Source organism: Pelodiscus sinensis, chromosome 1, assembly GCF_049634645.1.
Source record: "Pelodiscus sinensis isolate JC-2024 chromosome 1, ASM4963464v1, whole genome shotgun sequence".
Lineage (NCBI taxonomy): Eukaryota > Metazoa > Chordata > Testudines > Trionychidae > Pelodiscus > Pelodiscus sinensis.
This window is the reverse complement of record NC_134711.1, coordinates 97,847,810-97,859,926: the sequence shown is the minus strand read 5'-3', so window position 1 is coordinate 97,859,926 and position 12,117 is coordinate 97,847,810. Positions and strand designations below refer to the sequence as shown.

Genomic DNA, 12,117 nt, shown 5'->3' with positions numbered 1-12,117 from the left:
GGCCGCAACAGAGAATCCATGTACCTGTTTATGCTGTAGGAACATTCTTCTGTTCTCCCTCTATACCAGATCTTACTGGTATGGGTTGGACAAGGCACCTACAGTTGTCCCATCCATTGTCTGGACTGTGGAAATTCTCTACCAGCTCATTAAAGAGGTTTTGCCACACAAAGGCTGTTGTGGGAAGGAGAATCCCTCATGTTTTCCCTTTCTGATTTCCCCTTTCCCACTGAATTAATTCTTCTTTGAGTCAGGTAACCTCAGATCCAGCCCTTCGAAGATATGTAGGCACCTAATGCCAAATGATTTCAATGAGAGTTAGGTGCCTAAATACACTTTGAGGCTCTGTTGGATATGAAAGAACAAGAAGCTGTGACCTAAGGCATATGGGGCAGACTCATTTGTTGCTTAAGATACTGTAATTGGTATTTGGAGCCTTGTCCAGACTCTTCCAGGGTTCTCTATTGATTTTCCAACATCCCCTCAGTTTTTTGGTCTTTGAGTCTTCCCAGCTTCCGAGAGAGCCTCTTACTCCAGTTTCCTATTCCACATTCCTTGGTTTGTTAGCTCCAAGTGTTCAAAAATCATGATTGATTTAAAAATTATTAGTTTTCTTTTAAAATAAATGTTGTGTTCTTTGCATTTGCCATCAAGTTTCTAAGCCTGCAGGGTGCATTTGTCACTCCAGCCATGAAGGCTAGAAGTTTTTGAAAAAAGGGATGCTGAAATAGTCAATTCATCAATTAACTCAGCAGCTGGGGCTATAGGAATATTGCATATTTCAAGACTTTCCAATAAATTGCCAGATTTGGCAACACTGTATTCCCTGTGTGAACCAGACCATCACTAAAGTGATTCAAAGTGAAACTTGTGTTTCACATGCTTAATTCAAACCAAACTTCCTTAGATTTCAGGAGCACATATGAACTGGTTCTGAGGGAGCAAAATCACCTGTCAGATGTGAATGGAATTTAGAGGGATTCCCTCGGCTCGAAGTGCTAAATTACAACAGATTATCTTTCTGAACCTATGCACGCAGGAAGCTTTGACAACTGTATTGGGTTCAGAAAGGCTAGATTTGGTTTCATTTTTTTGGTCCGGAAAAGCTATGTGAAGGAATGACCCAGTTTTGAAATGGGTGGATCTTTTAGTAATCCCCAAACAGAGACACACATTCTGTAAAATGCAGCCCTAGGCGAGGTCGAGGGAACATACAGCCAAGACTCCATCTTGCATCCTCATGGGAAGTTTACTATAATTAGAGGCAGCTTATGCAATTACACCTCTGCAAGAGGATTACTGTGTCTACACAGAGCTCAGCAGATGCCAGTGGAGCTCAGTGTGGGCTCAGGGGTCTGACTGCATGCATATCATTGCAGGACCAGATTCTTACTGGGCTGCAGACAGTACTGGGTGATGCATCAGAACATGAATGTACCACAGAGACTGGGTGCTGTTGGGGGTGGATTCAAGCAAATGACACTGAAATTCTCTGATAAGAAAGATTTCAGACAGCCTTGCTTCTCTTGATTTATCTTTTTTGAAAACGGGATATATTTTGGTGCCCTGAAAAGCATGCACCTAGCAGCCCTCAGTACAGCCAGGCACAGTGCTGGCCAGCACTGTGCAAATTTCCTCATACAGCTCAGCCAAAGCACCTCAGGCTTTACTTACAACATCCGTACTATTCCCGTCGTATGCCTCTCCTGAGCAAGGCCTGTGAATTGCAGGTCTAGTCTGTCTAGAGCGTGTACAGCCCTGAGTCTCTCTTAGCCAAAAAACAGTACTGAAACAACAAAGAATGAAGATTTTGTTTTAGGCAGTGTTGCGTTAAACAAATGATCGAGTCTTCAGCTAGAGGAGTAAAAACAGTGGTTAAAGAAAGCAGACCAGAAAATGTACAGAATTGCTTTAAAAAAATAGAGACTGTGGGAAACAAAGAGTTATTCAGTTGACCAGAGGATAGGTGCAAACGGAGGGGGCTCTTGGTGGAAGCCTTCATGTCAAACAGTATTTCACTTTAAATACTCTAGATTAAGCTTATTTATCAGCAGGGAGTTTATATTTTTTAAAAAGTCAGGATATATTACTGCACCTATCAACAGTGACAAGGCATAAAAAGCAACACTGTTTGATTGGGCTTTCAGAAGTAATGTAATGTTTCCACTAAGAATTAGGCATACATTTTTGTTCTACAATGTGGCGGGCGGCAAGGAGGGAGTCTGACAAACAATTTTGTAATGGTTGCTCAAAACTGAAAACCGCATCCTGAATATAGATGCAGGGCCAGATCCTTAGTCAGTGTTAATTAACAGCTGCATTAATAACTGGGAATGGATCACTTGCTGATGACCTGTTCTGTTCATTCCCTCTGAAACAACTGGCATTGGCCACTGTCAGAAGACAGGATATTGAGCTAGATGGACATTTGGGCTGACTCAGTACCCAGTATAGCTGTTCTTATTCATGTGCTATGCCAATTTCTAATCCAGGGTGTTTAACTAGATAAATTCACGGAGGTTAAGTCTATCAATACTTATTAGCCAGAATGGGTAGTGGCGGTGTCCCTAGCGTCTGTGTGTCAGGGGGCTGGAAATGGGTGGCAGAAGATGGATCACCTGATGATGACCTGTTCTGTTCACTCCCTCTGAGGCATCTGGCATTGGTCGTTGTCAGCAGACAGGATACTGGGCTAGATGGACCTTTGGTCTGACCCAGTATGGCCATTCTTATGTTCTTAGTTGAGGATTGGGCCCCACTTTAAACACAGCAAGTCTGGGTTTTTTTTACATTTTTATCTGCCTTTGAAGCTGTTTGAATAGTCTGTGGTGTTCACATGAATAAAGCCTAGCTCTTCTACAGCACTTTCTGAAGCACATGGGATCTACAGATGAAAGGAGGTCAGTATCATTATCCCATTTTGCAGATGAAGAAACTGAGGCACAGAGGCCACATGCCCAGTCACCCAGCAGAGTGGGACTAGCACCTGTCCCCTGAATCCCAGTCCAATGCTCTATTTTTTTTAACTTGACCCCATTGCACACTGCCCTTTTTTGTAAAATAAAGACTGCTTTTTAAAAAAAAATCTCCCGTGGGTGATTTGAGGCTAAATCATTGCTTGCTATCGGGGTTTGAGATGCTTGATCAGAAAGTATGACAGGGATGTAAAGCATTCATACTGTACGTAAAATGCTGTTTGCTGCTTCTAGTCTTTCACTGATAATTGATGCTAGTTTTAGGATGGATAACTTGTTTAATTAACAACAAGAAATACCCAAGTAAACAGATTACAGCAATCTAGCCTAGGGTTACCATATTTCCCAAAGAGAAAATGGGACACCATGACCCATTCACCGGAGCCTCCCAGCTCACAGAAAGCTGTTGCCTGTGGCTGGTATCCTATGTGTGTGCCCCCCAAGCTAGAATGCTGCCTCCCTTCCCCAGTTCTGCCTGCCCCTGTGGAGGGGCTGGCATCTCCACTCATCCCCTTCTGGCACGTTCCTCTGCATTTGTCCTGTTTGATTTTGCCAGCTGATCCAGTCAGCAAGAGCAAATGGTTCTGGGGGGGGGGGGGAATCAGGACAACCAGGATAGATCTTAAAAAAGGGAATGTCCTGGCCAAAATGGGACCTATAGGCACCTTAAGCCTGGCTGGACTCTGTCTTCTGCTCCCTTTCTCGGTTTGTGGGAGAGTACACAGACAGTGAAATTGCATGGCAATTTCAAACTTCCTGCTGAAATCTTAATCCTTTAAAGCTCACAGCCCCCCAGTGTCTCTGCAGGACTTTGCAGATCTTTTCTCCACTCAGATGACATAGCAGCATCTAGTTAGAATCATAGAACACTAGAACTAGAAGGGACCTTGAGAGGTCATCGAGTAACCTCCAGTTATCTACCCTGCTGGGAAAATCGTTGACCTCTATACTGTGTTCAGTTGCTGGAGCATGGGGTCTGTGGGGAAAAGGTAGCTTATATTGAAGGGTCTGACATTACCATGTCAAGACTTCGTTCTCCAAGACTAACAGTGACTTCAGTTGCCACCAGCACAGTGCATGCTGGGGCAATGGAACACAGTGAGATCAGGAAGTGGGTCTGGCCCACGAAAGCTCATCACCTAATAAACCATCTTGTTAGTCTTTAAAGTGCTGCATAGCCCTGTCTTTTGTTTCAGCTAGACCTGACTAACCCGACTACATCTCTATTGCTGGTGGAGTAGTGGGGCATAGCTGGAAAAGAAAAAATGCGAATGAAATCAACTTTTGGGCTGACAGACCTGTGTTAATCCTTTTCCCAGTAACACTGGGTCATTTTTAAAAAGGGTCTGGTTGGCTTTTAAATCAGGATTTCTTTTTCAGTTGAGGTTATGTGACTAGAGGGAAACATGTCCTAGTGGCCTAAGTCCAGCACTTGGAGGGCTAACCCTAGTTCTGATGTTGATGATGCCCTCTGTGACTGCAGGTAAAACAATCAGTTGAAAGTGAGTCTGAATCACTTCTGAAGGCCTTTTTGGAATTTCACCTCAATCCACATTTAAACATCATGGCTCAGGATTTTCTCAGGGTCTCAGATACAGTAGAGACTGTTCTAATGGGGCCAAATTTGAATATCAGCAAATGTCGGGGATCTTGGATCAGCATGTGGGTCAAAACTATGTGGCACATGCCCATGTCTGCATTTAATCTCTCTCTGCCTCAGTTTTCTAACTGTAAAACTGGGATAATACCTTTGTCCACTTTTTTCTGCAGTATAGGCAGTCCCCGAGTTACGCGGATCCGACTTATGTCAGATCCGCACTTACGAACGGGGCTTTCTCGCCCCGGAGCTTGCAGGCAGCGGGACCGCCCAGAGCGCAGCGGTCCCGCCACCTCGACCTCCGGGGCGAGAAAAACTGCTCCGGGTGCCCCTGGTCTGCTGGGGACCGTCTCCAGCAGACCAGGGACACCTGGAGCAAAGCCGGAGAGGCGGAGGGGTCTTGCGCCTCTGAGGCTTTGCCAGAGCAAAGCCTCAGAGACGCGGCACCCCGCTGCCGCTGCGGCTTTGCTCCCCGTGTCCCTGGTCTGCTGGGGTGGGGGAGTGCAGCTAGTGCGCCCCCCCCCCCAGCAGACCAGGCTTTTGTTGTGGACCCTGGGGCAGAGCAGCTGGGGTGCTGCTGGGTTGGTCCAGTAGCACTGAGGAGTGGTGCTACTGGAGCAACCCAGTAGCACCCCAGCTGCTCTGCTCTAGGCGTCCTCAAGTCAATCGCTGCTGAAACTGACCAGCGCTGACTACAGGAAGCCCGAGGCAGAGTTGCTCTGCCCCGGGCTTCCTGGAATCAGCCGCTGATCAGTTTCAACAGCAGCTGACTTGGGGACGCTTGGGGTTCTTAAGTTGAATCTGTATGTAAGTCAGAACTGGCGGTCAGTTTCAGCAGCGGCTGAATCTGGACGCCAGTTCCGACTTACATACAGATTCAACTTAAGAACAAACCTACAGTCCCTATCTTGTACGTAACCCGGGGACTGCCTGTACTGTAACTATCAAGTAGCTAATGCCAAAAGAACGTATGTATTTTGTTATATTATGAATGGACATTTCTAAGTTATTATAAAGTTTCTGGGTTGCCAAACTCATCTTTTGACACTCGTTTGTAGCTAATATTTTTAAATTTAATGCCACAGTCTTTGAACTGGCACTTGAATTGTGTGGAAATATTTTGCAAAGAATTTTTAGCTGATCAAAGTTACTTCCCTACAAGCGGATAAAGCTAAAATGTAATACGTACTAGAAGGAGTTAACTGACTACAAATCAGGAAAGAAAACCAACACAAAAAACTCTTTCTGAACTGAGGTATTAATCAGCAAGGAACTTAACCACGAACTTCACTGCTTCTCCTGCTTAAAGTTAGGTATTTGCTTAACTGATTTGCTGGACTGGAGCCAAAGTGAAGAAGAAAAAGACCTGGAGGTGTGGGTGGCTGTTGATGGGGACAAATTAAAAACTCTTTTGCCTCAGGTGAACTCATAGCTGTTAAATGTAGAAGGAAAGTCCTGCTGAACAGGAAACCATAACACACCAACTGTGTTTTTTTAGAAAAGACTTTCTACACACCCGTCTTATAAAATCCACTCTGTTACTTTTCCATTCTTAAAAAAAAAAAAAGTCCGATGTGTTTCCTTATACCTATCTCATGGAGCTGGAAGGGACCTCAAGAGGTGACTGAGTCCAGTCCCCTGCCCTCACAGCAGGACCAAGTACCATTCCTGAGAGATTTTCCCTAGATCTCTAAATAACCCTCTCAAAGATTGAACTAAAAACCCTGGGTTTAGTAGGCCAATGCTCAAACCACTGAGCTCTCACTTCTTCCTTAGAGCCAGGCTGAGGAATCTGGTCCATATGTGTCCCCCAGCTTGCCTGGATCTAGCTCCTGAGGCTCAAGGCTCTCCCCTCAGCATTGGAGAGCCCATGCTGGCACTCCAGCCCAGTTGTGTGGCTGGAGCACACAGTCTACAAACCTGTCCCTGCTAGACTCTGGTGTGTGAGGGGAATGTGGGGTAATTTTTTTTCACTTTTCTCACTTTTTTTCACTTTTCCTGACTTATTTCAGAAAATCTACTACTGTACCATTTGGTATCAAGATTATATCAGAATGAGTGGAAAATTAGTGGTTTAAAGTTCAGAGTTATACTCAATATTGCACCCCAGACACACACATTGTGAGTCAAGCCCGTGAAATCTTGAGGGAGACTTAAAACCCATTACATTTCAAATAATAAGTGTGGGGTTGTTTTGCTTTGCCTCACAGCTTCTGAGCTTTAGGGTGCACATTGGCCACGATTTCAAGCCTTTCTCTATAACCAAGAGGACTAGAACCATTTTTTTGCCCTGATATCTGACATTGTCATGTGATCACTTGTCTCCTGGAGCTGAGGCATTAAGTAAAATATCCAATATCACGAGACTCATGAAAAACGTTTTAAGAGTTCACAATGCTCTGAAAACTACTCAAAGTGACTGCTTCTTTGCAGGGTGAGATGTTCTGGAGTGCTACCAAATCTTACACAGAGGGGAGAGGCCAAAAAGAAGGAAGCTATGATGACCAGTATATGATAACTGTTCTTCTGTCAGGGGTTTAAACTTTAAGCCCCATTTAGTTAGGGGGACAGGACGAGAAAGCAAACTAAGGCTTGGGACATGTTTTCAGGATCAAAAATAGATTATGACCTTGGACTATAATATGATTCAGCAATGTGAATAGGAGATTGTTCCGCATTTATACCGATCAATGACTCTAGTCCACTTCTTGCAGCATGGCAGAATAAAGAATGCTTGGTCAGGTACTTATGTTTAATCTTTTCCCTGCACTATTAATATTTCACAGCAACCCCCTGTACAGCAGAATTGTTATGATCTGAGGGCTGAAGTATGTCAGAATGTTAACAATTCTGTGGTCACCTAGGAATACTTCAAGCAAACGGTATACGAATTACCAGTGTGCGTACCTTCTAGATTTTATATAGTGCTAAGCATGCTGCGTGGGCTTGACAGATAACCACTGTAATACTTTTCTCCGCATGTCTGGCAATTTACTTTAGTGCCTCTGTTGTGTGAATATCTTATGATTATTCTATTTATTTCTATTGTTGTAGTGCCTAGGGGCTGCATACATTTCAACAAGGACTATGACCTCATTGTGCTATTTGTGGTACAAAAGCAGAACAAAAAGATGGTCCCTGCACCCAAAGAGATGAAAACATTTCGGCCTGGTTTATACGTGGTTTTTGTACCTGTAATAATTATTTCATTTAGGAGGTTTGTTCTTGTTTTGATTTCCAGACAAGTTTTACTGTACAATCCCTGGTATGGATGCATTTAAACCATAAAAAGAGACTTGATGGTATCGTTTGTTTCTCTTCCTGCATGGGGGATAGCTAAAGGAGTATAAATTACTTTTAACTATATTGATACAGGTATATTGACGTAAAGTAGTACCACTTTTATGTATATATCAGGCAGTGCCTAACCCCCAACCAGTTTTCAGTCTTATCGTAGAAACACAAAATTCCCCCCAAACTGTTAACAGGTTTTAGTACATCTAACCCAGTGAGAAGTAGCTATTTTGATGTTGCTACTGCACATTAAAACCCAGAGACATCTCGGCCTTAATTCTAAAGCCTTTCTCAAAGATGCCCACAAAAAATATTATAAAAATGTATTTGCTGATACCATATGAAGGACTTTTAGGTCATTCAGTTTAAGCCCATCAAGGAGCTCAGATTATAGTTTCCTTTTTTTTTTTTAAATGGAAACTTGAGATTCAATGTGTGACATAGGAGGCAACTTTTATTGAAAATCTATTGAGTATACGTGTGTACAAAAACAAAGGAACTCTGTCCTTAAAAATGAAAAATTGCAAAGAAATTATTCATAAAATGCTGACATTTTAGGTGAAAAACATTAAAATTATTGCTATTGAGAGCATTTTACAAGCAGAAAGTGAGACTGAGATTCACCATTGATTATTTTTATTGAGGTAGAGCTTCCAGGTTTATTAGTGATGGGCAACAAGTATAATTTAAAAAAATACAAATATACATGAAGTAAATCTGCATTTTTTTTCCCAACAGTGACATTAAGGACAGAGTCTGATTCTGCACCATTGAAGTTCATGGCAGGGTTGTCATTGACTTCAGTAGACGCAAGAGCACGGCTTTACAATAGTGAACAGAGGGCTTATTTGTGATCTCAAATAGATGTGTGCGCAGTTCATGGCATCCTATATACTATTTGTGCTATTTTGAGTTAATGAGTACAAAATCTCTCTGGGTTGGGGGGAATCTAACTGTTTTTTGAAAAGTGTCATAACATTCACTCGGGTAATAAATTGCAGCCCAATGGGTAATTCTTGTAGAAAGGTAAAAGCCTCTGAAAATAGCACCATACTGTGGAAGTGCTTCATTGGGAATAACTACAGAGTTGCTACAGTGATGCAGTAAAAAGATAATTGATACTTAGCCCACCATAAAGCTGTCTCAAGTGTTAGCATTAAAATTAGATCCAATTTTTGTTTTATATTCCACATATCCCCTTTTCTGAATGCTTTTCAATGCTTTTCTTAAGTGATTTGACATGCAGACAAACGAAACCCCAGCAGAGAAGGCATTGAAGCAAAGTAAATTGATCAGCTATCTGATCTGTCTAAATCTTCTGTGATCTGCAGTCTGATGCCATGTTCTTACCTCTGCATAGCTCCCACAGACAGCAGCAAGCCCTTGGTGGGAAAATAAGGCTGAAAGATAAGAGGAATGGCTCTGTAAACTGTTTACAGCACTGTGCAACTTGCAGCAGACACATGGTTGAGAAGAAATCAGAGCTGTGAAATTCCACACCTTTCATTTCAACAGGTTCGAATTGAGCTTCTATCCTCTTTTGTAAGCCCTGCCAAGCACAGTAATAAAAACCCTCCTGTACTTTCTGAGAAGCATCACTACCTGTTTTTTTAAAAGTATAAATAAGTAGGGCAGAAAATATTCCATTCCCTTCTGCACATTTTTGTACCTCTAAAAATTCACTTTATTTAATGCATATTTTATTTTATTTTATTTTATTTTTGTTCCCTCAGCGTCACGTCAGGTCCAAGTCCCCAACATGTCACTTCCCAGACTCTTATGATTCTATAGTCTCTACTTTCAGGCCAGGATAGCTTCTCAATTGTCTGCGCTGCAGCTAAAACCTACTTAGCTGTCTGCCTCAGGTATAATTAGTAAATGGCTCTGGTGTGTGTGTGTTTTTTTTTTTTAAACCAGCTGCATCTCAAGTATATTTCATGCTCTTGGCCATGGCCCAGTTGCAATGTGGATGATTCTAATTATCAAATAGTATGTGTAATTTGTGGCGCTTTCCTTAGACAAGTGAAATGATATTAAACACAGACGAGTTATTGTATAATATAATTGCTTTTTGCAAAGAGCCTGGAGTATGCACATCACAGTATAGACAGGTTTGTATAAACCCAAAAGAAAAATATATCCTTGTCAACTTAAAATTAAGGTCAGTCTGTAACTGGATATAGAGTTCTTGTCTCTGACTCTCTCCATGTTGACTTTGGGTTAGAGCTACTAAAGTGCAACAGATTTGCTTCTATATGTGCCTATCCCTGTCTAAGAAGATTCTGTGTCTAAGCAAGTCATCTGGATCACATGCTTCAAGAAATGATATAATTTAATTTGCAGCCATTTCAAGCCAGGAGCTAATTTTATGGAGGATAATTTAAGAAGCAGCTGCCTGATGCCATGAGCACATGACATGTTAGGAGTCAAACGAGCATTGCCTTACAGTTTTGAATGACTTTTTACAGCATTGCTTCAGAATAATTATTGGGACACATTCTTTGCTGCAGTAATTTCACTGAATTCAGGTGGGATTATGGCAGAAGAGAATTGGGCTTCTTATATTCTTTTTAAGGTAGAATGAAACATAGTACTGGTTGGGATGATTAGTGTTCTTTCCTTTGTAACACTCTAATAATAAGGACGAAGCAGAAAGTAAAGTAAAGTTCATCTTCTAAATAATGATAGCTTCTTACTATTGATGAGCCACCGAGTTAAAGAATTCAGTGCACAAGAGCATTATATGAGGCTTTTATGGGGTTTTTTATGCTTTCCTCCGCAAATTTGTATATAGCCTATTGCTTAAAGCTGTTTGAAAGGCCATATCCCAAATGCTTGATGCTAATGGAAGGACGTCCATTGACTTCAGTGGGCTTTAGATCGGGCTCACAAAGCAGAAAATGTAGACATAAGCATCTCCAGAGGTCTGGCACCGTAACTGAGAGCTGCATCCAGCCCTCTGGATGGATACTGATGTAGCTTCTTCTCTGTAATTGTTCTGACAAACAATATTCCACATTCATTTGTGCTGTAATTCCATTGACTTTGTTGGACTTACAGCTCTTAGAATTTGGCAGATAGCTCTGAAAACTAAAATTCAACTGATTGGAATAGAGTTGTTGATTCTGAAACATAATGATGGCATGTTAACAGTGTTCCCTCTAAGCTTTGGGGCAACACAATTTCACAGGTGATTAATCAGCCCCACCCAGTCAGAGGCTCAGGGCTCCCTGTATGGAGCTGACTGACTGGACAGGGCTGATCAATCACCTGTGAAGCTGTCCTGCTGCACAACTTAAAGGGAACACTGAACATTAATAATATTATGATACATTCATGGCTACCAATCTGTAACTAATCCAGACATATGGATTAATAGCTTTACTCATTTCTTAAATGAAAACGTAGTCCTACAGAAACAGAAGTGGCCACCATAGAAGGTTCCAGAAAGAGACAATATCGAGTATTGTTTTAGGACTAGTCTCCACTAGAAAATTAGACTGACCCAGCTACATTGCTTAGGGGTGTGAAAAATCCCCACCTATGTGGTCAAGCTGACTTAAATCCCCATGTAAGCAGTGCTAGATTGTTGAAGAATTCTTACATTGACCTAGCTACCGCCTTTTGGGAGGGAGATCACCACCTCCCATCAGCAATAGGTAGTGTTTACACTGAAGTGCTACAGAGGCATAAGCTGCAGCTATGCCACTGTAGCATTTCAAGTGTAGACAAACTCTGTCTGACTCCTGAAGCCAGGCAGAATGAATAGATACAATTCTTCTTTGCCTGTCACTTCACGTGTTGTGGCTTTTCCTTGTATGTACAACTAAGATGATTATTTTATGACACAATTGTAGTTAGTCTTCTGGGAGCATTGTCTTGCTGTTATAGAATAAATGAATAATTTGAGACTGTGCATCTATGTGTGAGAGACCGACACGGAGAGAGAGAAAGAGAGAGAGAGAGACTATATAAATGAATGGTCCAGCTCTCTTGTTCTGGAAAAATCAAACATCTGGACTGTGTCTAGACTGGCCGGTTTCTCTGGAAAAACAGCCGCTTTTCCGGAAAAACTTGCCAGCTGTCTACACTGGCCGCTTGAATTTCCTCAAAAGCACTGACTTCCTACTGTAAGAAATCAGTGTTTCTTGCGGAAATACTATTCTGCTCCCATTCAGGCAAAAGTCCCTTTTGCACAAAGCTTTTGCGCAAAAGGGCCAGTGTAGACAGCTGAGATTTGTTTTCCGCAAA

General features: G+C 42.1%; 1 protein-coding gene across 3 annotated transcripts in view; it reads left to right on the top strand.

Moving 5' to 3' along the window:
- CHST11 (carbohydrate sulfotransferase 11) overlaps positions 1–12,117 on the top strand; it is a 272,243-nt gene that overhangs the window by 220,271 nt on the left and 39,855 nt on the right. The window lies entirely within an intron of this gene.